We start from the raw sequence: 22,598 nt of genomic DNA, 5'->3' as shown, positions 1-22,598 counted from the left end.
GACTCTTTGACCCCATGGACTGTAGCCAGCCAGGCTTCTCTGTCCATGGAATTCTCCAGGCAAGAATACTGGAGTGGGTTGCCATTTCCTTCTCCAGGGGATCTTCCTGACCTAGGGATCAAACCTGGGTCTCCCGCATTGCAGGCAGATTCTTTACCATCTGAGCCACCAATAGGATTGCATAATAAGAGAAAAATAAACCCTGGTACAATTTTCATAGCATTGACATGATCTCTGTTGAGTAAAACCACAATTAAAAAAACAAAAAACCAAAACGGCCCAGTATACTATCGTAACTATGGCCTTAAGTTGTTTAAATAAAAAGAATTGTCATGTTAAAGAAAAATTCTGTTTGTTATTCAACACCTGATATTGGTAGATTGAGACTGTGACCAACAGAACTGAGAGTTCCTGAAAAGAGGAGGCCTTTTAAATAAGGAAAGAATCTGAAACAAAGACAATAAACAGATTTCAAATTTACTTGGTTTTAAGCGTCTTTACACAATGTAGTGAAATTTCATTGATTTGCATTCATAACATCAACTAATGTCACCTAGATAGTGCCAAAGGTTACTTTTGAAGTATTTATTATGCAAGAAAATCAATAATAAAAATTTAAAATAGTTCTTTCCATTTAGAATGCATAAAATGAAAATATTTGGACAAGGTGGCTCAAGGAAATATTTTTAATTTGTAGAGCAATTCCTGGGATTTAGTTTGCTCTGCAGGGAAGAACAAGCTTCCAATAAATATTTTTCCAAATAAATATGTTATTACATTTTTTTCTTAAGTAGTCTAATAGGAAAAATATATATGTAAATACTTTGATTGGTATATATAAATCAAATATTTCCAAAGTAGATATTGCCCACATTTGCCTATACCTGAATTTACAGGGTTTGTCTCTATTTTCATTCACATGATCAAATCATTAAGCCACCATCATGGATGCAGGCATCAGCCATACATTCTAGTTATTGCCGGAGTGAAAGTGGAAGTCAAGAGGTTTAGGAAAAGCGACTAGGTAAGTGCTTTTGCCTGTCTCAAGAAGGGGATTCCAATCTGGGACCCATGAATGAGCTTTAATGAGGTCTGCAAATCTGCAGAAACTGCATGAAAATTTTTGTTTATATGAACATTTTCAGAGAGTCCATAGTTTTCATGATCATCAAAGGTCCTTGCTGCTGCTACTGCTAAATCGCTTCAGTCGTGTCCGACTCTGTGCGGCCCCACAGACGGCAGCTCACCAGGCTCCGCCGTCCCTGGGATTCTCCAGGCAAGAACACTGGAGTGGGTTGCCATTTCCTTCTCCAATGCATGAAGGTGAAAAGTGAAAGTGAAGTCACTCAGTAAGTGCCGACTCTTCGTGACCCCATGGACTAGAGCCTACCAGGCTCCTCCATCCATGGGATTTTCCAGGCAAGAGTACTGGAGTGGGTTGCCATTGCCTTCTCCTCAAAGGTCCTTATCCCCCTAAAAAGTTAACAATTGTTGATTTAAGGAGTCTTTGTTCATGGAAAATCCAGTGTGCCAATAAAATGCAATACGACTTTGAATTAAAAGATTTGGGAGAATGGCATTGAAACATGTAAAATATCATGTATGAAACGAGATGCCAGTCCAGGTTCAATGCACGATACTGGATGCTTGGGCCTAGTGCACTAGGATGACCCAGAGGGATGGTATGGGGAGGGAGGTGGGAGGAGGGTTCAGGATGGGGAACACATGTATACCTGTGGCGGATTCATTTTGATATTTGGCAAAACTAATACAATTATGTAAAGTTTAAAAATAAAATAAAATTAAAAAAAAAAAAAAGATCTGAAATGGGAATTCGATGGCAGTCTAGTGGTTAGGACTCAGTGCTTTGACTGCTGGGGCCTGGGTTCAATCCTGGGAAGTAAGATCACCTAAGCCTTGTGCAGTGTGGCAAAAAAAAAAAGATCTGAAATGATGTCCCATCCCCACTGACCATAAACTGAGCTTTGAGATTAGAGTCACAAGTTTCTCCTGAAAAACACTTCAAATACCTAGCTGCCATTTGAAAGAAAAACTATTCTAAATGTAATGTTATACACTTTGGTAATATTAAACAGTTTTCTGTTAAAGTCTCTTGTATCCCTTCAGTTAACAATATTTTGGCAACAGTATTACATGCAGTAGATGTTGAGAATAAAAACCAGGAACCAAAACAGATATGCCCCTCACCTTACAGAATGTATATATAGCAGAAAACATTCTCAGTTTTCCTCCTTCTTTACATCAACTGGAGAGGGAAACAAATGTCTAAGACATATTCAAGTTCATCTAATCTCAACTCAAAGCACTCACATTTAACTGAATTAATGAAGTAAAGTGACATCTAGTGTTGGTTAAGCGGCAGTGAACCATGTATAAGTACACTGAGGCTTTAGCTTATTCTCTGGAAATAATGTTAAACTTGACCAATTCTTGAAAGCATAGTTTTGTTTTCATTTTTAAAGATATTCTGGAGTATTTTGAAATAATCTAAATTTAAATGTTGATATTGTTTTTACTTTCATAAAAAAAACTCAAAGTGCAGAAAGAAGTATCATATAGACACTCAAGTATCTATCACCCAATTTTGGCATTTTACTGTATTTTCATCAGATAGCTTAAAAGTAAAACACAGGAGACACATATGTGCCCTTTGAACTCTCTCCTGGCTTCATTTGCATCTTTTTCTCCTCAGAAGTAACCACTATCTGGCTTACTATTTCTGTGCCTGTTTTTATATTTTTATTACATATTTGTGTGCCTATAAAATTTATAATACTTTTTATGCTTGATTTATTGATAAATAATACCACACTGAATAAATCCTCTGCAGCTTGCTCTTTCTATCTCAATACTATACTTGTCAGATTTATTCATATAGATCTTTAGTCATTTCTTTTAACTGCTGTATGGTAGTAATCCATTGACTGAATTATAGCACGATTTATTTATGAACATTTAGATTGTTTCCAGGATCTTGTTCTTTTAAACCATGCTACAGTGAACATGGAAACTGGAAAAGGTCAGTTTTCATTCCAATCCCAAAGAAAGGCATTGTCAAAGAATGCTCAAACTACCACACAATTGCACTCATCTCACACGCTAGTAAAGTAATGCTCAAAATTCTCCAAGCCAGACTTCAGCAGTACATGAACCGTGAACCTCCAGATGTTCAAGCTGGTTTTAGAAAAGGCAGAGGAACCAGAGATCAAATTGCCAACATCCGCTGGATCATGGAAAAAGCAAGAGAGTTCCAGAAAAACATTTATTTCTGCTTTATTGACTATGCCAAAGCCTTTGACTGTGTGGATCACAATAAACTGTGGAAAATTCTGAAAAAGATGGGCATACCAGACCACCTGACCTGCCTCTTGAGAAACCTATATGCAGGTCAGGAAGCAACAGTTAAAACTGGACATGGAACAACAGACTGGTTCCAAATAGGAAAAGGAGTACATCAAGGCTGTATGTTGTCACCCTGCTTATTTAACTTATATGCAGAGTACATCATGAGAAACTCTGGACTGGAAGAAGCACAAGCTGGAATGAAGATTGCTGGGAGAAATATCAATAACCTCAGATAAGCAGATGACACCACCCTTATGGCAGAAAGTGAAGAGGAACTCAAAAGCCTCTCGATGAAAGTGAAAGAGGAGAGTGAAAAAGTTGACTTAAAACTCAACATTCAGAAAAATAAGATCATGGCATCTGGTCCCATCACTTCATGGGAAATAGATGGGGAAACAGTGCAAACAGTGTCAGACTTTATTTTGGGGGGGCTCCAAACTCACTGCAGATGGTAACTGCAGCCATGAAATTCAAAGACGCTTACTCCTTGGAAGGAAAGTTATGACCAACCTGGATAGCACATTGAAAAGAAGAGACAATACTTTGTCAACAAAGGTCCGTCTAGTCAAGGCTATGGTTTTTCCTGTGGTCATGTACGGATGCGAGAGTTGGACTGTGAAGAAAGCTAAGCACCGAAGAATTGATGCTTTTGAACTGTGGTGTTGGAGAAGACTCTTGAGAGTCCCTTGGACTGCAAGGAGATCCAACTAGTCCATTCTGAAGGAGATCAGCCCTGGGTGTTCTTTGGAAGGAATGATGCTAAAGTTGAAACTCCAGTCCTTTGGCCACCTCATGCGAAAAGTTGACTCATTGGAAAAGACTCTGATGCTGGGAGGGAATGGGGGCAGGAAGAGAAGGGGACAATAGAGGATGAAATGGCTGGATGGTATCACTGACTTGATGGACATGAGTTTGAGTGAACTCCGGGAGTTGGTGATGGACAGGGAGGCCTGGCGTGCTGCGATTCATGGGGTCGCAGAGTCGGACACGACTGAGCGACTGAACTGAACTGAACTGAACAGTGAACATTCTTGTATGTGACACCTGTGCACACCTTTGAGAATTTCTCTAGGCTGTATGCCAAAAAGTAGTACTCAGGTATATACTTAAAAAAAAAAAAACTATAGATATTGAGAAATCGCTTTCCACAGTGATTGGACCAATTTACACCCTCATCAGCAATGAACAACAATGGTGTAAGAAAATTTCTATTTCCTCACTATCTCACCAACACTTGACATTGTCAGGTGTTTAAATTTCTAACTATCTGCTTGGTACAGAATATTATTTCATTGTTATTCAATAAGTGTTTCCCTGATTAGCAGTAAAACGGAGTTTCTTTAAAAAATGTTTTTACCATCCAAGGGTCTACTGTGAATCGCCTATACCTCTCCTGTGTCTATTGGATTACTGGCTATTATCCTTACTGAATTGTTGGAGTTCTTTACATACTCTTTACATACTCTTGATATAAGTACTGTGTAGGTTCAACATTGCAAATATTTTATTGTTCCCCAGTTTACAGTTTGGCTCTTCACTATGTTAATAGAATCTTTAATTTTTGATTGAACCAACTTTAGCTATCTTGCCCTTTCTCCCTTTATGGTGCTAAGTTGCTTCAGTTGTGTCCAACTCTTAGCAACCCTGGACTGTAGCTGACCAGGCTCCTCTGTCCATGGGATTCTCCAGGCTAGAATACTGGAGTGGGTTTCCACGCCCTTCTCCAGGGGATCATCCCAACCCGGGGATCAAACTCACGTCTCTTACATCTCCTGCCTTGGCCGGCAGGTTCTTTACCACTAGTGCCACCTGGAAAGCTCCATTCCCTCTTTATAGCTCAAGAAATTCTTTCATGAGCTTTTCTCCTAGAACGTTTGAAGTCTTGATTTTCATATTTAGTTTTCTATATTGCTAACTTATGTGTATTATGTGAGGTAGGAAATTCGTTTTCTTTTTTCCTATGAATAGTAATTGTTCCAGCATTATTCACTGAAGAAACTATCTCTTCCTTACTGTTCACAGTAAAAGCTGTGCCAAATTTCTCTTGTGTAGCACTACTTGAATAGGACCTTTAGTTTCCCTCTACTGAATCAAGCGTATCTCCTGACACAATGCATCTGTGGGCTTTTCCGTACTCACTGAAATGCTGGACCTGGTTTGCCATCTGCCCGAGAAACACTGGGCAATCTCAGGACCATTCTTTCTAATGTTCTGAGACAGTGTCTGTGTTCTCACCAGTTCTTGCAATCCATATCCTTGTTTGTGTTCCTATTCTGGGTTCTGAGTTAAGGTGACAAGCCATCCAGGTTTGCCCAGGAGAGAAGTCTCCCAAAAGCAGGACTTGAAGTGCAAAAAATGGGACAGTCCCCAGCAGATTGGAGTGGGCCAGGTGGTTACCTTAGTTCTTTCACCTCCAGTTTTAGCTTCCTCCCATGTTGAGTCCTTTACTGTTTAAAGTTGGTGCTATCTCCGTGTTCATCAATCATCTTTATATTGAACTCATGTTTGTTGAGCACCTACTTTATCAGAGGCTGTGTGAAGCATTTTCACATAGGGTATCTCACTAAATAGTTGCAACAGAGTTACGTGTCTTCTTTTTATACATGAGAACTGTATTAATAATTGGCAAGAATCACAAAATTACTGACATAAAAGACAAAATATTTTATTTCTACTAAACTTTCTATCATCCCATCTGTAGCAAAACACTGATGTAATTTCATATATGGGATCCACCCTTATATGAACTTAAGTACTAACTGAACTTCTGGGTGGAATTCCGTTATGTCTAGCTTCTTGCGGTCCATACAATTTTGGTCAAATGTTATTCCTGGTACATTTGACAGTACATAAAGTCAACTTTATTTATTATAAAGCAAAAATCACAATTCCATTTGTTATGCAACAGTACAAACATCTCAATGACTCATTAGGATAAAAAACAAGAAGAAAAACACGAATGTTATAGAATGGCTCATCACACTGCCATGTCAGACTGTATTCCTCCAGTCAAAATGTTACTGCATGGATGTGAGATCCTTTCATCTTACTTCATCCACTTTATCAATCTTTTCCTTTTTATAGCTTATTTAAGAAATCTTTCATTGTGGTCTCTACTTTCTCCAAATCCCAAATCTTATGTATAAATTGTTAATACAAAAGCCATTTGTATAATATTAGTTCCCCAAATATTAACAGGACTTAGATGGGAAAAAGAGAATTCAATTAGTTTGGAAAACAAATTTCCTTGTTCCAGAACTTTTCAATCTTTATTTTGTCAGTTTCCTTTGTTACTTCCCTACATAGAGATAGCGTAGCATCTTTTGAATGATTTGACCTTGGAACATTTTTGTTTGTTTTCTTTTCATAACTTATCCAGTGCTTTGGAATATACAAAGAGAAATTCTGCTTTCATCCATCACAGCAGAATATCCTCCAGAGGGCAGCAGATTCCCTTGGCATATGGCCAATTACCTGTTCATTGAATAGGTTGACAAGGGTCCTGGAACATATTCTATGATTATTCAGTTCATAGATGGAAAATTTTAGTTCCTATAGCAGGAATAGGCATTGAAATCTAGCTGGAAATAAATGTGTGGCAGAAAATAAATGTTCAGTACTAAGATATAATACTGAAAAATAAACCAATGGAGTCTCTCATTAAACACAAGTACATCGTTGGATTATATAGTTCAGATAACAGATCACATCTTTTCCTTCTTCATTCTTCAAACTACAAATATGAACCAAATGTTCTATACAGAATAAAATGAAGTATTAGAATCAAGATTGGGAAATAATTTAGATAAGGCAGCATGTTAGCTCAGTGACTTTCATTCCTGGATGTGATTTAGAATCACAATAATAATGCCCAAGTCCCACCTCAGAACAATTAAATTTGAACCTCTGTATTTTAGTGTCAGGCACGGCATTAAAAAAATACTCTCAGATGATTTAATGAGCTGCCAGGGTTGAAAACCACTATATTATGATAATCAAATAATGCTTTGGGGAAGCAGTTTCTGACCCTTTCAAAGAAAAGCAGAAATTTAGGCTTTTCCCCCACAGGAAATGTTTTAAAAGTGTGTGCATGCACACTCAGTTGCTCAGTCATGTCCAAGTCTTTGTGACCCCATGGACTGTCGCACACCAGGTTCCCCGGTCTGTAGAATTTTTCAGGCAAGAATACTGGAGTGAGTTGCCATTTCCTATTCCAGGTGTTTTAAATGTGGAAGAATACAGAAAGGAAAAGTCATTCTTACAGCTTCTATCTATAGTTAACCTATGTCAACATCTTTATTCTTTCTTTTGGTCATCATCAGAATTGCATACAACAAAATCAAACAATAACTCCACATTTTATAGTTCCTAATGGCATCCAGTCCCATCAATTCATGGCAAATAGAGGGGGAAACATCTATTTTATTTTTTTGACTGACTTTACTTGGCTGACTTTATTTTTTGGGCTCCAAAATCACTGCAGATGGTGACTGCAGCCATGAATTAAAAGATGCTTACTCCTTGGAAGGAAAGTTATGACCAACCTAGACAGCATATTCAAAAGCAAAGACATTACTTTGTCAACAAAGGTCTGTCTAGTCAAGGCTATGGTTTTTCCAGTAGTCATGTATGGATGTGAGAGTTGGACTGTGAAGAAGGCTGAGCACCAAAGAATTGATGCTTTTGAACTGTGGTGTTGGAGAAGACTCTTGAGAGTCCCTTGGACTGCAAGGAGATCCAACCAGTCCATTCTGAAGGAGATCAGCCCTGGGATTTCTTTGGAAGGAATGATGCTAAAGCTGAAACTCCAGTACTTTGGCCACCTCATGTGAAGAGTTGACTCACTGGAAAGGACTCTGATGCTGGGAGGGATTGGGGGCAAGAGGAGAAGGGGACGAAAGAGGATGAGATGGTTGGATGGCATCACTGACTCAATGGACATGAGTATGGGTAAACTCCAGGAGTTGGTGATGGACAGGGAGGCCTGGCGTGTTAAATTCATGGGGTCGCAAAGAGTCATGACTAAGCGACTGAACTGAAACTTCTCAGGAAACATTTCCTAGACTTAGAGCAAAAGACATCATTTTTTGCCTCCAAAACTTCATTATCACTCATCTTAACAAGTAGCCTATCTCATTACAAGTTGATCCACCGGACCCATAAGGGCCTCATCTGACAAAAATGAATTCTGTTCACTTGTCACCTGAATAGAGCTAAGAGGATTATTTGTGCAAAAACTAACCTGTGAGACAGAGGAGGATGGAGAAAAAGATCAAGAAAATATGAATGAATATACATCTTCCCTGGATGGCTAGAATGAGAACTGTAGGCTATAGTTACGGATCGGAGGTTTTCTTCATGCAAAATTAACAGATTTACAGTGGGAAGTGAATGCATGGAAATGTGTCTCATTAACATCATATTCTTACCTTGAGCTCAGTTAGTGTCAATAACCTGATAGGATGGCCATTTTTAGGGCATCATAAAACTGGAGCCCTCCTGAAGACAATGATAAGTCTTTGAACTAAAAGATGGTATTTGAAAATAAAATTCAGGCAGAAATACGAATGCAGGTCCTCTGACAGCTGATAGAGATTTTAAGCAAGGAAACAAATCAATCTTTTGTAAAAGACTTTAGAAATCAAACTAAAAATGCCTAGCTAGGTCTAATAAAGTGTACTTCGAGTGATCCAAAGGAATATATTATTATTATCCATATTTTATGGATGAATTGGAGAAATTAAATAATTTCCCCATGACTGCAAGCAAATAAGAAACAGACAGGCTTCAAAGTCTGCATGCTTGACTACTACACTGTATTGCCTCAGAACTTGCAGAAAATTTCACGTTGCAATACAGAACACACATATTCGCGCATATCACATGTATTTCCTGTTGTAAGACACTTAATTTAACATCTCTAAAACTGGGATATTACCAAAAATCAATGAGGTCTACAATCATAATTACCTATACTGATACATAAGTGATACCTATAACTATAACAGATACATAACTGATAATATAAAACAATGCTGTGTCTTTGAAATATAGTAAAATAAATCTCATAGGCACTTATAGTTTTTCCTTCCTATAGAAAGATGTTCGTAAAATCAGAAATCTTTTTTTTTTTTTTAAGAAAAGTGATTAAATAAATACAAATTTCTGCAAATGAAAGTTCACTTACTCTTTTAGCCACCAACCATTCATTGAGTTTGGTGATCAAAGTAGCAAAAACTCTGAAATCAGACAGACTTAATGTTAAATACTAGTCAAACCATTTTCAAGCTGTGTGACCTTGAACAAGTTACCTAATCTCTCCAAACCTCAGTCAGATGAAGATGTTAATAGTAACTCCTAAAGTTATCATGAGGATTCAATGTAATAATTCATTTAAGGGACCAGCACAATGTTTAGCACACTGATAAGTGTTATCCACTATCATCACTATTAATTTTAAAATCTTTTACATACCTCTGTTGTGCTACACAGTGTCCTAAGGTTAGGTAATACCCCAGTGTTCATCACAGCACTGTTTATAATAGCCAAGACATGGAAGCAACCTAGATGTCCATCAGCAGATGAATGGACAAGAAAACTGTGGTACATATACACAATGGAATATTACTCACCCATTAAAAAGAAAACATTTGAATCAGTTCTAATGAGGTGGATGAAACTGGAACTTATTATACAGAGTGAAGTAAGCCAGAAAGAAAAACACCAAAACAGTATATTAATACATATATTTGGAATTTAGAAAGAAGGTAATGATAACCCTGTATGCGAGACAGCAAAAGAGACACAGATGTATTGAACAGTCTTTTGGACTCTGTGGGAGAGGGAGAGGGTGGGATGATTTGGGAGAATGACACTGAAACATGTAAAATATCATATGTGAAATGAATCACCAGTCCAGGTTTGATGCATGATACAGGGTGCTCGGGGCTGGTACACTGGGATGAGTCAGAGGGATGGGATGGGGAAGGAGGTGGGAGGGGGGTTCAGGATGGGGAACACATGTACACCCATGGCAGATTCAAGTCAATGTATGGCAAAACCAATACAATATTGTAAAGTAAAATTAATTAATTAAAATAATAATTAAAAATTAAATAAAAATTTAAAAATAAGGTTAGATAGCATATTAAAAAGCAGAGACATTACTTTGCCAACAAAGGTCCGTCTAGTCAAGGCTACGGTTTTTCCAGTGGTCACGTATGGATGTGAGTTGGACTATGAAGAAAGCTGAGCACCGAAGAATTGATGCTTTTTGAACCGTGGTGTTGGAGAAGACTCTTGAGAGTCCCTTGGACTGCAAGGAAATCCAACCTGTCCATTCTAAAGGAGATCAGTCCTGGGTGTTCTTTGGAAGGACTGATGCTAAAGCTGAAACTCCAGTACTTTGGCCACCTCATGCGAAGAATTGACATTAGAAAAGACTCTGATGCTGGGAGGAATTGGGGGCAGGAGGAGAAGGGGACAACAGAGGATGAGATTGCTGGATGGCATCACTGGCTCGATGGACATGAGTTTGAGTGAACTCCGGGAGTTGGTGATGGACAGGGAGGCCTGGCGTGCTGCAATTCATGAGGTCACAAAAATTCGGACACGACTGAGCAACTGAACTGAACTGAACCGAATGACTTTAAAACAATGAAATAACGAAAAGATTTAGTTGTCATAAAGCTTATATATATCCTAGTAGAAAGGGACAAAATTATTAATATATATACTTTGTGGTCAGCACCAGGCAAATCACTTAGGGTTTAAGATGTGAGTTACATATAGTAATAACAAAGTAATGCTCAAAATCCTCCAAGCCAGACTTCAACAATATGTGAACCATGAAATTCCAGATGTTCAAGCTGGTTTTAGAAAAGGCAGAGGAACCAAAGATCAAATTGCTAACATCCACTAGATCATCGAAAAAGCTAGAGAGTTTCAGAAAAACATCTATTTCTGCTTTATTGACTATGCCAAAGTCTTTGACAGTGTGGATCACAACAAACTGTGGAAAATTCTGAAAGAGATGGGAATACCAGACCACCTGACCTGCCTCTTGAGAAATTTGTATGCAGGTCAGGAAGCAACAGTTAGAACTAGACATGCAACAACAGACTGGTTCCAAATAGGAAAAGGAGTACATCAAGGCTGTATACTGTCACCCTGCTTTTTTAACTTATATGCAGAGTACATTATGAGAAACGCTGGGCTGGAAGAAGCACAAGCTGGAATCAAGATTGCTGGGAGAAATATCAATAACCTCAGATAAGCAGATGACACCACCCTTATGGCAGAAAGTGAAGAAGAACTAAAGAGCTTCTTGATGAAAGCAAAAGAAGAGAGTGAAAAAGCTGGCTTAAAGCTCAACATTCAGAAAACAAAGATTATGGCACCTGGTCCCATCACTTCATGGCAAATAGATGGGGAAACAATGGAAACAGTGTCAGACTTTATTTTTGGGGTTCCCAACTCACTGCATATGGTGACTGCAGCCATGAAATTAAAAGACGCTTACTCCTTGGAAGAAAAGCCATGACCAACCTAGACCAACCTAGCATATTAAAAAGCAAAGACATTACTTTGTCAACAAAGATCCATCTAGTCATGGCTATGGTTTTTCCAGTGGTCATGTATGGATGTGAGAGTTGGACTATAAAGAAAGCTGAGCACAGAAGAATTGATGCTTTTGAACTGTGGTGTTGGAGAAGACTCTTAGAGAGTCACTTGGACTGCAAGGAGATTCAACCAGTCCATCCTAAAGGACATCAGTCCTGAATGTTCATTGGAAGGACTGATGTTGAAGCTGAAACTCCAATACTTTGGCCACCTAATGTGAAAAGCTGACTCATTTGAAGACCCTGATGCTGGGCAAGATTGAGGGTAGGAGAAGGGGACGACAGAGGATGAGATGGTTGGATGGCATCACCAACTTAGTGGATGTGAGTATGGGTAAACTCCAGGAGTTGGTGATGGACAGGGAGGCCTGGCGTGCTGCAGTCCATGGGGTCGCAAAGAGTCGGACATGACTGAGCGACTAAACTGAACTGAACATATAGTAACCTAGTAAGCTAATTGTTGGGCTTCCCTGGTGGCTCAGTGGTAAAGAACCTGCCTGTCAATGCAGTAGACACGTATTCGATCCCTGGTCAAGGAAGATCCCCTAGAAAATGAGATGGAACCCACTCCAGTATTCTCACCTAGGAAATCCCATTGACAGAGGAGCCTGGCAGGCTACAGTCCATGCGGTCACAAAAGAGTCAGACATGACTCAGTGACTAAACAACAACAAACTAATCATTAACACCTAATTGTAGAAAGTCCCTTTGAAAGTAGTTATGTCCTTAACAAGGACAATCAAGACATTTCTACTTATGGCCTAGTAAGAGATTCAAACTAGTTAATCCAAAAATATTTGTTGAATCAAATTAGGCTGCCTATCTCTTCATTCTAGTTTGCTGTGAGCCAGGAAACTAGAAGGGGCCTTCTTCCAGATAGTTTTTTTAAAAACCAGTTTCCCTCTAAAAATGCTACTATAGAATCACAGGAAATTTTAAAATGTTGAATATTTTCAATTACACATTTTAATTACAATTACACAGGTAATTAATTACAGTTACTTCCAGTTACACATTCAGATACTTCCAATTATACATTCAGATGTTTCACGCATTGCTATGTGTCATTCTGACATATTAACTAAGTTGTCCTTCATCACTAGGGTGATTATTTTTTATCATCAATGATATGCTGAGTCACCAAAAATTCAATCCACCACATAAGATGAGTTCGGCCCCAATGACTAATTCTTCATGATCTTTTACATGACTCCAACCATCTTTACCTTTATATAAGATGATAACTATAGCAGGTGAGATGGTTTAGTGGCTAATTTTCTTTGTATCAGATGAGAACTAGAGAAATCACACTGGTTTCATGACTCTTACCTCAAGGCTCAGGAAAAAGCATCTGAGCCAGTACAGTTTCCCGGTTCCAGTCTAAGAATGTTCCATATAATATTCCTGGTCTCAATTTAGGAACTGAAAGAGATTTTCTTAAGTATTTTTTTGTGAATATGAAAGTAACATACATACTGGTTTCTGAATATTTGGTAAAAAGAGACGTATATAAATGTAACACAATCTTATCACCCAGAGAGAGCCAAATATTAACATTTTTACATATTTCTCTCTAGAAAAAGGAAAACAGTAAAAGAGGTGAGTACATATATATACAGATTCAGTTCAGTTCAGTTCAGTCGCTCAGTCGTGTCCGACTCTTTGCGACCCCATGAATCGCAGCACACCAGGCCTCCCTGTCCATCACCAACTCCCGGAGTTCACTCAGACTCACGTCCATCGAGTCAGTGATGCCATCCAGTCATCTCATCCTCTGTCGTCCCCTTCTCCTCAGGACATAAACAAATGTATAGGTGAAATCAACAAGTAGAGTACTTTATGAAAATAAATAAAAAGATGTGAGTGATTCTTAGAAAACTATAAATTACATTAATTGACTCAAGAATAAGAAGTTTTTGTTGTTTAGTCACTAAGGTATGTCTGACTCTTTTGTAATCCCGCCAACTACAGCCTGCCAGGCTTCTCTGTCCATAGGATTTCCCAGACCAGCATACTGGCGTGAGTTGTCATTTCTTTCTCCAGGGGATATTCCTAGACCAGGGATCAAATCTACGTATCCTTCATTGGCAGGAGGATTATTTATCACTGAGCCACCAGGAAAGTCCCCAAGAATAAACAGTAGAAAACCTAAACAGATCTTCAACTATGAATGAAACAGAAAAAATTTGCAGAAATATACCTCCATGAGGTAGACACCATTATAACCCCCATTTTACAAAATGAAGAAGTTACACGTCAAAGAACTAGCAGAACTGGGACTTGTCAGTGGTTTCCATGATTGTAATCACCATACTCTATGTAGGTCTGGACCCCAATGAGGAAAGATTCTTCCTATGGTAGACAAGCTATTTAACAATCAGTAACCCAGCACCTTTTCTGTGCTAAGCATTGCTATGGATGCCGGGGACACAAAGATGAATAAGTACACCACGGTCTCTGTGTTCAAGAAGCTTCAAGTTGAGTCAAGACCAACAAATAATTATACAGACTATATTGCAACATATCAGTTGTATTGCCAGAGCCTAGAGGAAGGAGTGATGCCATGGGAGATAGGGAAGGGATCATATTGAAAATACCATCTGGGCTGTCTCTGGAAAAGTTTGGCAGAGAAGGGAGAGGCAGGCATTCCATGCAGAGGGAACAGCACGCGCCAAGGCAGAACACTATAGATAATCTACAAGTTGATGTGTCATTAAATCTCTCTTTAAAACAGTGCAAAGAGACATTATGCTGCTTTTGACAGAAGGCAGCAGTTCTCAGCAGCTTCTTCTTCCATCATGACAAAAACTGCTCTCAGTTCACTTTAAGGGGGTAGTGATATTTGGCAGAAATCTACTGTATTTCTTCCTTAATGAGTTGTCAGAGATTCTGCCATGCCATTTGTCTTCTAGGCAAGTTATTATGAAGGCTGTCAGTAAAGAGTAAAAATGAGGATAAGCAATATATTCACCAGTCAGCAGGGGGCTGAGAATCTGTTCATTCAGAAGCAGCAGGGGGCTGTGGGAAAATGTCTATCCTTTAAGCAAGCCTATGAAGGACAACCATTCAAAAGAGAGGGCAGATTTGTAAGAAGCTAAGAATGTCTTTCTCTAATTTAAACTCCCAGGAGCTTTCTTTGGTTCCTATATCTGCTTACAGACAGAGAATAGAATAAAGAATAGCAGACATTCTGATATAAGAGTGATCTTAATTTTGACCACACATCAAAACCTAATTTGGAGACTGACGGACGAGTCTGATACTATACGGAAGGTTATGTGTATGGGTAATTAAGTGGACAATCACATATGTCAAAATAAATCACATTCAGTCTGCAGTACAGAAATTTCACTAACTTAGGCTATTAACTGTATGTAGAATTAAGATAGATTGTGTTTGTTTGTTTTCCCTGGGCTTCATACAGTTTGCATTAGAAGTGCTAAGGAGCAAAGTTGGAGAAAGATCCTGGCTCTGAGGTTTAATCCTTGTGGGATTTTCTGCAAGTTACTTAGCAACTCTAGCTAATAATAGCTGCCTCACAGAGTTGCTGTAAGGATTAAATGAGATGATATATGTAAAGTGTTGACACATAAGTGCTCAATAAATGGCAGTCATAATGATGCTGCTGTTGACTTAAATATTATTATTATTATACAGATCTGAAAACAGTCTAGACTTTCCCCCAAGCATAGCAAGTTCCTATAAGGAGAAGAAAACTTTTATTGTCTAAATAATTATGGATAAATAAATTACATTATGAATAAAAATAGTCTGCTGAATAAATTTAATCTTGTGTCAGTTATAAAAATCTAATTTGTCATCTATAATTGGATAGAAGCAGAATCAGCTTTAGTTTCCCTTCTAAATTATTACATTTCTAATTGCTCTATTAGACTATGGGAATCAAGATACAGATGTTTAACAGCATCATTGCAAAATCTCATTTTACAGTGTATGGTTTTAAAAGAATCATATTTTCTTGCCTAACACTCTGAACATACATGGAAAACTGAAAGGCTTAATCTGTAAGAAACACTGTTACTCAAACTGAAAATCTATTCTGTCTTTTATTTGGGAGTATGAAGGATTAGTCTCATATAATTGAGACCATGGTTACAATTCAAGTTACAACAATAGTTACAACTATATCAAAATAGGTATTTCCTATTTTAATCTTCAATTTATTCCAGTTATTAATTTAAACTATCAGAGAAAATGATTTATTTCAATCCCTTAATTTGACTAATGCAAAACTAAGGCCTAGAGAGGTCAACGGACTTCACCAAATATCTATGGGATCAAGTGTAGAACTAAAAAACTTCTTTGTTTTCAGAATCGCAGCAACCATAAATAAAATAAGTTGATAACTGCTAGAAATAAATAGAACTAGTTTGGTATGGAATAAACCTGACTTTTAAAATCTTAACTGGTTCTCACACCTAAGGATAAATATCAACTATTTGGAACAATGTAAATAACATTAAGTGCCTCATTTCTACAGTTCTTTACACAATAGCCCACTATATTTCTACAACACATGGACAGGTTCTTCAGTGCTTTAAAAGTCAAAATGCTACTCAAATTCCATCATTTTAGACATTGGCTAGCAATAGATGTAGCATCATGTTTGGCTTTGGGAAATTTCACTTTCTTGGTGTATAACTAATACATTCCTCAAATATTTGTCTATATTGTATTATTCACTGTAATTACTGTATATATTGGCCAAAAAGATCAAATAATTTTTTAACAAAAGATACTCTCTGTGTTTGAGAATAACAGAGAATGGCTATTTTTTTACAAGCTAGTTGATGTTACTCTATAAAATATACAGTAATTATGATTAAAAAAAACTAAATAGACTTCTTAACCTTATACGTCAACAATTTTTCACTCATTCACATTCAGTCATGCATGCAAAGCTGTCATTTCCAATCTAGACTATTTCTGGTTAGTCTCTGCTGTTCTGAAGCAATGCCAATCAGAGTGATTATGTTATCACTGTTGTGGCAATTAAATGCTCTATTTTTTTTACTACTGAAAGCATGACTGATCTGATACATAGTCAAATCATAAATAGTTCTGTGTCTGATATTAATGAATGCCCATAATGCATTTTTCCAAAGTTATTTCTTCACAGTTAAAATAACTCTATTTACAATGAAAATCCTTCCTATTTTAATCAGTGGTTCTCAGCCAGGGGCAACTTTGTCTCCCAGGGACATTTGGTAATATCTAGGGAAATTTTTTCACAACAAACTATGGAAAATTCTGAATTAGATGGGAATACCAAACCACTTGATCTGCCTCTTGAGAAATCTGTATGCAGGTCAGGAAGCAGCAGTTAGAGCTGGACATGGAACAACAGACTGGTTCCAAATAGGAAAAGGAGCATGTCAAGGCTGTATGTTGTCACCCTGCTTATTTAACTTATATGCAAAGTACATCATAAGAAATGCTGGGCTGGAGGAAGCACAAGCTGGAATCAAGATTGCCGGGAGAAATATCAATAACCTCTAATACACAGATAAAACCACCCTTATAGCAGAAAATGAAGAAGAACTAAAGAGCCTCTTGATGAAAGTGAAAGAGGAGAGTGAAAAAGTTGGCTTAAAGCTCAACATTCAGAAAACTAAGATCTTGGCATCCGGTCCCATCACTTCATGGCAAATAGATGGAGAAACAGTGGAAACAGTGGCAGACTTTATTTTGGGGGGTTCCAAACTCACTGCAGATGGTGACTGCAGCCATGAAATTAAAAGACACTTACTCCTTGGAAGGAAAGTTATGACCAAACTAGACAGCATATTAAAAAGCAGAGACATTACTTTGTCAACAAAGGTCCGTCTAGTCGTGGCTATGGTTTTTCCAGTAGTCATGTATGGATGTGAGAGTTAGACTATAAAGAAAGCTGAGTGCAGAAGAATTGATGCTTTTGAACTATGGTGTTGGAGAAGACTCTTGAGAGTCCCTTGGACTGCAAGGAGATCCAACCAGTCCATCCTAAAGGAAATCAGTCCTGAATGTTCATTGGAAGGACTGATGTTGAAGCTGAAACTTCAATACTTTGGTCACCTGATGCGAAGAGCTGACTCATTTGAAAAGACCCTGATGCTGGGCAAGACTGAAGGCGAGAGGAGAAGGGGATGACAGAGGATGATATGGTTGGATGGCATCACTGACTCAGTGGACATGAGTTTGAGTAAACTCCAGGAGTTGGTGATGGGCAGGGAGACCTGGCATGCTGCAGTCCATGGGGTCGCACGACTGAGCGACTGAAATGAACTGACTGAGGGACATTTTTGATTGTCGTGACTGACGAGAGGAGGGATGCCACTGACATCTAATGGGTAAAGTCCAGGGATGATGCTAAACATCCTCCTATATATAGGACAGGCACCCTGCTTCAGCCCCAACAAAGAATTATTTGATCCAGAATGTCTGCAGTGAAAAAGTTCTGGAGATTGATGGTGGTGATGGTTGTACAATAATGAGTGTACTTAATGCCAATAAACTATATGTTTAAAAATAGTTTACATGGAAAATTTTATGTTATGTATATTTTACTACAACAAAAACATCAATAAATCAATAGTTCTGAGACAGAGAGCTTTAAATCACTTAGCGTCCTTTTATAAGGAAAGTATTTCAGTACTTCTAGGAAGGCCGAAAGACTCTGCACCTGGTAAAGTGACATTAATAAAGCAAACAACTTTACTTCCTTCTATCAAATCATATTTTGTTCTCTCTTGACTTACTTCCAAATTTCTTTCATCCACTAGTGAATGACTAAAAACAACAGTTTCCTCACCAACATGCACACTGTTGAAACAAAAATGAAAACAGAAACTATAATCAGATTGTTTTTTTTCCCTTAGGCTAGTTTCAGTTACATGCAACCAAAATCTTGACAAACATAGGACACAACAGAGGAACTTGGACAAAGACCAAATGTAAGAAAAAACATGTGGGCTGTATGGAAAAGAAAGAAGAAAAAAGCAATAAGCAAAAGATATAAAACATATGTTCAGTTCTCTAGTAGTCATGGAAATACAAATTAATATGAAGTATTAGTTCACACTAAACAAGTTGACAAAATTACAAGAGTTGGTAACACTGTGAACTCTCAAAAGGTGTTGGTAGAAGTGTAAATTGATACAACCTGTAATGGTTAATTTGATGTGTCATCTTGACTAGGTTATATTACCTGGTTGCTTGGTCAAACACCAGTCCAGATGTTGCTATGAAAGCAACAATGTATTTTTCGATGTGATTGACACTTAAATCAGTAGACCTTGAGTAAAGCAGGTTACCCTGTGGAATGCAGGTGGGCTTTACCCTATCAGCTGAAGGAATTAAAAGACTGAGGTTTCTCAAAAAAGTGATTCTGCCCCAAGACTGCCCTGACTATATTTTCAGTTACTGAACTGTTCTGCAGATTTCAGGCTCAAACCAGTAATATCAACTCCCACCTGAATCTGTAGTCTGCTAGTTTGCCCCACAAATTTTGGGCTTGGCCCACAACCTTGTGAGCCAATTTCATGAAATCTCTGTCTCTCACTCCATATTATATGTATGTGTGTGTGTATAATCTCTGTATGTTTGTGTGTTTATATGCCTGTGTGTATACACACAGAACCTCTTGGTTCTGTTTCTCTGAAGAACCCTAATACACATCCACTTTGAAGAACAGTGTGGCAATTTCTGGGAAAACTGAAGATGAAAAGGTCTAGAAAAGCTGAAGATGGGCATAGCCATTTTCAGATCTAGGTATGCAGCCTGCAGTTCCTCTCAAAGGGGAACTACTGGAATTGTGGTGGGGAAGTGTAAAATAAGATGAAGGAATGGAACTTCTATGTCTTAAAGAGTGTGGGGTGGGGTGGGAAAAAATATGGCAAATGTTAGAATGTGCTAAAAACAGAGATGAAGTATATTTCATGTTGCCATATTGTTTTCTGCCTTTCTTCTGTATTTTGTAATATTCTGACACTTCAATAAAAGCAGTTTTATAGCAACTTTTGTTAAGCCTGATGGCAATGGAAGTGGCCCTGACTGACAGGCCAAATGCACTTAAGCTCAAAGGGGAAAAGACAGTCTCAGCAGAGAACAAGGATGGGTGAGGAGAGGTTAAAGGAGAAAGTGAGTAACACTTGAGAACCCCAACACTTTCAGAATTCCCTTTGTGCACAGAACTTCCTTTGACTTCAAAATGGCTCATTTATCATTAACTGGCAAAGTAGAGAATACACATTTGTCAGATTAACATGATGCCCATGGATATCAGTGATCATCTTGACCTTTATTACTTTGTTAAGGCAGTGTTTGCCAGATTTCTGTACTATAAAGTTACTGTTTTCTCTTTTTATAGAAGTTTTTGAGTCTCATCTTGGAAAATGTTATAAATGGTTAATTTGCTATAATATCAAGTACAACCCTTTGATGATTGTCGCAAATGAGTTTTATGAGAAGTCGAAAGAAGACAGATCACAGCAAGGAAAAACTATAAAAAGCCTAGAATAGGACAAAGGTAGGAAAAAAATGAGATGTTGCTTAATCCCTAGTACTTTGCTATTTTTCTCTGCCTTCCTTTGTCCTAGAAGTTTTTTTTCTTCTTTCTTTCACTAACTGGGTCCAACTAGGTCCAAGCACGCAGGAACCCAGCCTCTATTTGTTAACCCTTGGATCTCCAGAGCCTGTAATAGAGTCAGTGATAAATAGATACTTATTGAAGAAAAGGGAAGAGAAAAGATAGGAGAAAAAGAGGAAATAACTGACCATACAGATTATCAATATATTTCTTAATATTTATTTTCTGTTACATAATCTTAAACTGAGCTTCATTGATTTATATCTTCTCTCTTAAAATATTTTCAAAAGTAGATTTTTTAACTCGATATCACTCTAAAGTCGTTATTTTTTTTATTGGTTACCTGCCCTAAATAAAAATTTTACCATGCTTGCTTTAACCCATAGGAATTAATTTCAAATGCTAAAACTTCTAATTCCCTAGGAGATAAACAGGCAAAACTCCTAGCTACACTAAAAATATGTACTACATTAGACTATAGTATTCTTCTTACTCCTTATTTGCAGGAAATATACACTAAAGTATTTGGTGTAATAGAGCATCATGTTGGCAACTTACTAGCAAATGATTCAGGAAAAATAAAGTTAATGTGCCGTGCTTGCAATATTTCAATAAATTTGAAGTTATTTCAAAATAAAAATAATAATTTCCTTTCCATGAATGTGATTAACTACTTGATGTCCTAAGGGCTGGAAACAAGCTTACATAACTAATCCATTAGTTTATATTTGCTGCTGCTGCTGCTTAGTTATATCCAACTCTCTGCGACCCCATGGACTCCAGGCTCCTCTGTCCATGGAATTTTCCAGAGAAGAATACTGGAGAGGGTTGCCATTTCCTACTCCAAGGGATCCTCCCAACCCAGGGATTGAACCTGAGTCTCCTGCATTACAGATTCTTTAGCAGTAGTGCCACCTGCAAAGCCCTAATTTATTATAGGTGGAACTGAAAAAAAAAGGCCACAAACCTGGTCACCATTGCAAGGTTTCCCTTCTCTGAAAGCATCAACCTAAATCAAGACTAGAAAGAGTAGCCATACCTTTTGCTTAACAAAAGTAGCATCTGCAGTGGAACTCGCAATTGGGAAGAAGAGAATAAGCATTAAGACTACAGTTTCAAGGTTCTATTCCCTTCCTCACGTATAATTCTAATCTACGGCATGTCTGTGAGATAATCTAGATCACAGCGAGTCCGGTTATCATTTTCTTCCACGTGTTTTATTCATTCAGTCAATACTGGCAAAGTGAAGCTCTACCTTGGGTGTCATCTGATTGAGTGATGGACTAGGGCCAAACAGTGAAGGAAGGAATCTGCAGGCAGAAGGGTCAGTGACCTGACTGGCATTCCATGGACCGGTATTTGTGGGCTTGATATGGCCAAACACTTCAAGAATTGTGCTCCAGAAGAGCAAACTTGCCTGCCCCCTCGTCAGAAGAGCCTTGCATGTAGAGGAAAGTGGTCTTTGAGCTTGGTTGTCAGCTGCTCAGGGCTGTTCCCTACAAGTGCTGGAACACTTAGCACTTGGAACCTTTGTAGAGAGAGAGAGAGCCAGGAGCCACCAAGCCCAGCAAGCTTATTACCAAGCAACCCAGAAAGAGCCACAGGATGGTCCAACAGACACGCTTGTTTGACTCACTACACTCTGTTAACATTTATCAGAAACACTGAATTTTTGTTTACCTGGAACCAAAGGAATTTGAAGTGAAGTGCTTGTTGCTCAGTCATGTCCGTTTCTTTGCAACCCCATGAACTATAGCCCCTCAGACTCCTCTGTCCATGGTATTCTCCATGCAAGAATACTGGAGTGGGTAGCCATTTCCCTCTCCACGGTATCTTCCTGACCCAGGGATCAAACCCAGTCTCCTGCACTCTAGGCAGATTCTTTACCGCCTGAGCCACCTTGGAATCCAACAGGGTGGGTAACAGATGAAAAGTAAAATAACAAACGTATTTTTTTTAATTTAGGGACTTCCCTGGTAGTCCAGTAAAGACTCTGCACTTCAAATGCAAGGGGAAGGGTTCAA

This window comes from Bos indicus x Bos taurus, chromosome 5 (genome assembly GCF_003369695.1).
Source record: "Bos indicus x Bos taurus breed Angus x Brahman F1 hybrid chromosome 5, Bos_hybrid_MaternalHap_v2.0, whole genome shotgun sequence".
NCBI lineage: Eukaryota > Metazoa > Chordata > Mammalia > Artiodactyla > Bovidae > Bos > Bos indicus x Bos taurus.
Note: the sequence above shows the minus strand (reverse complement) of the source record.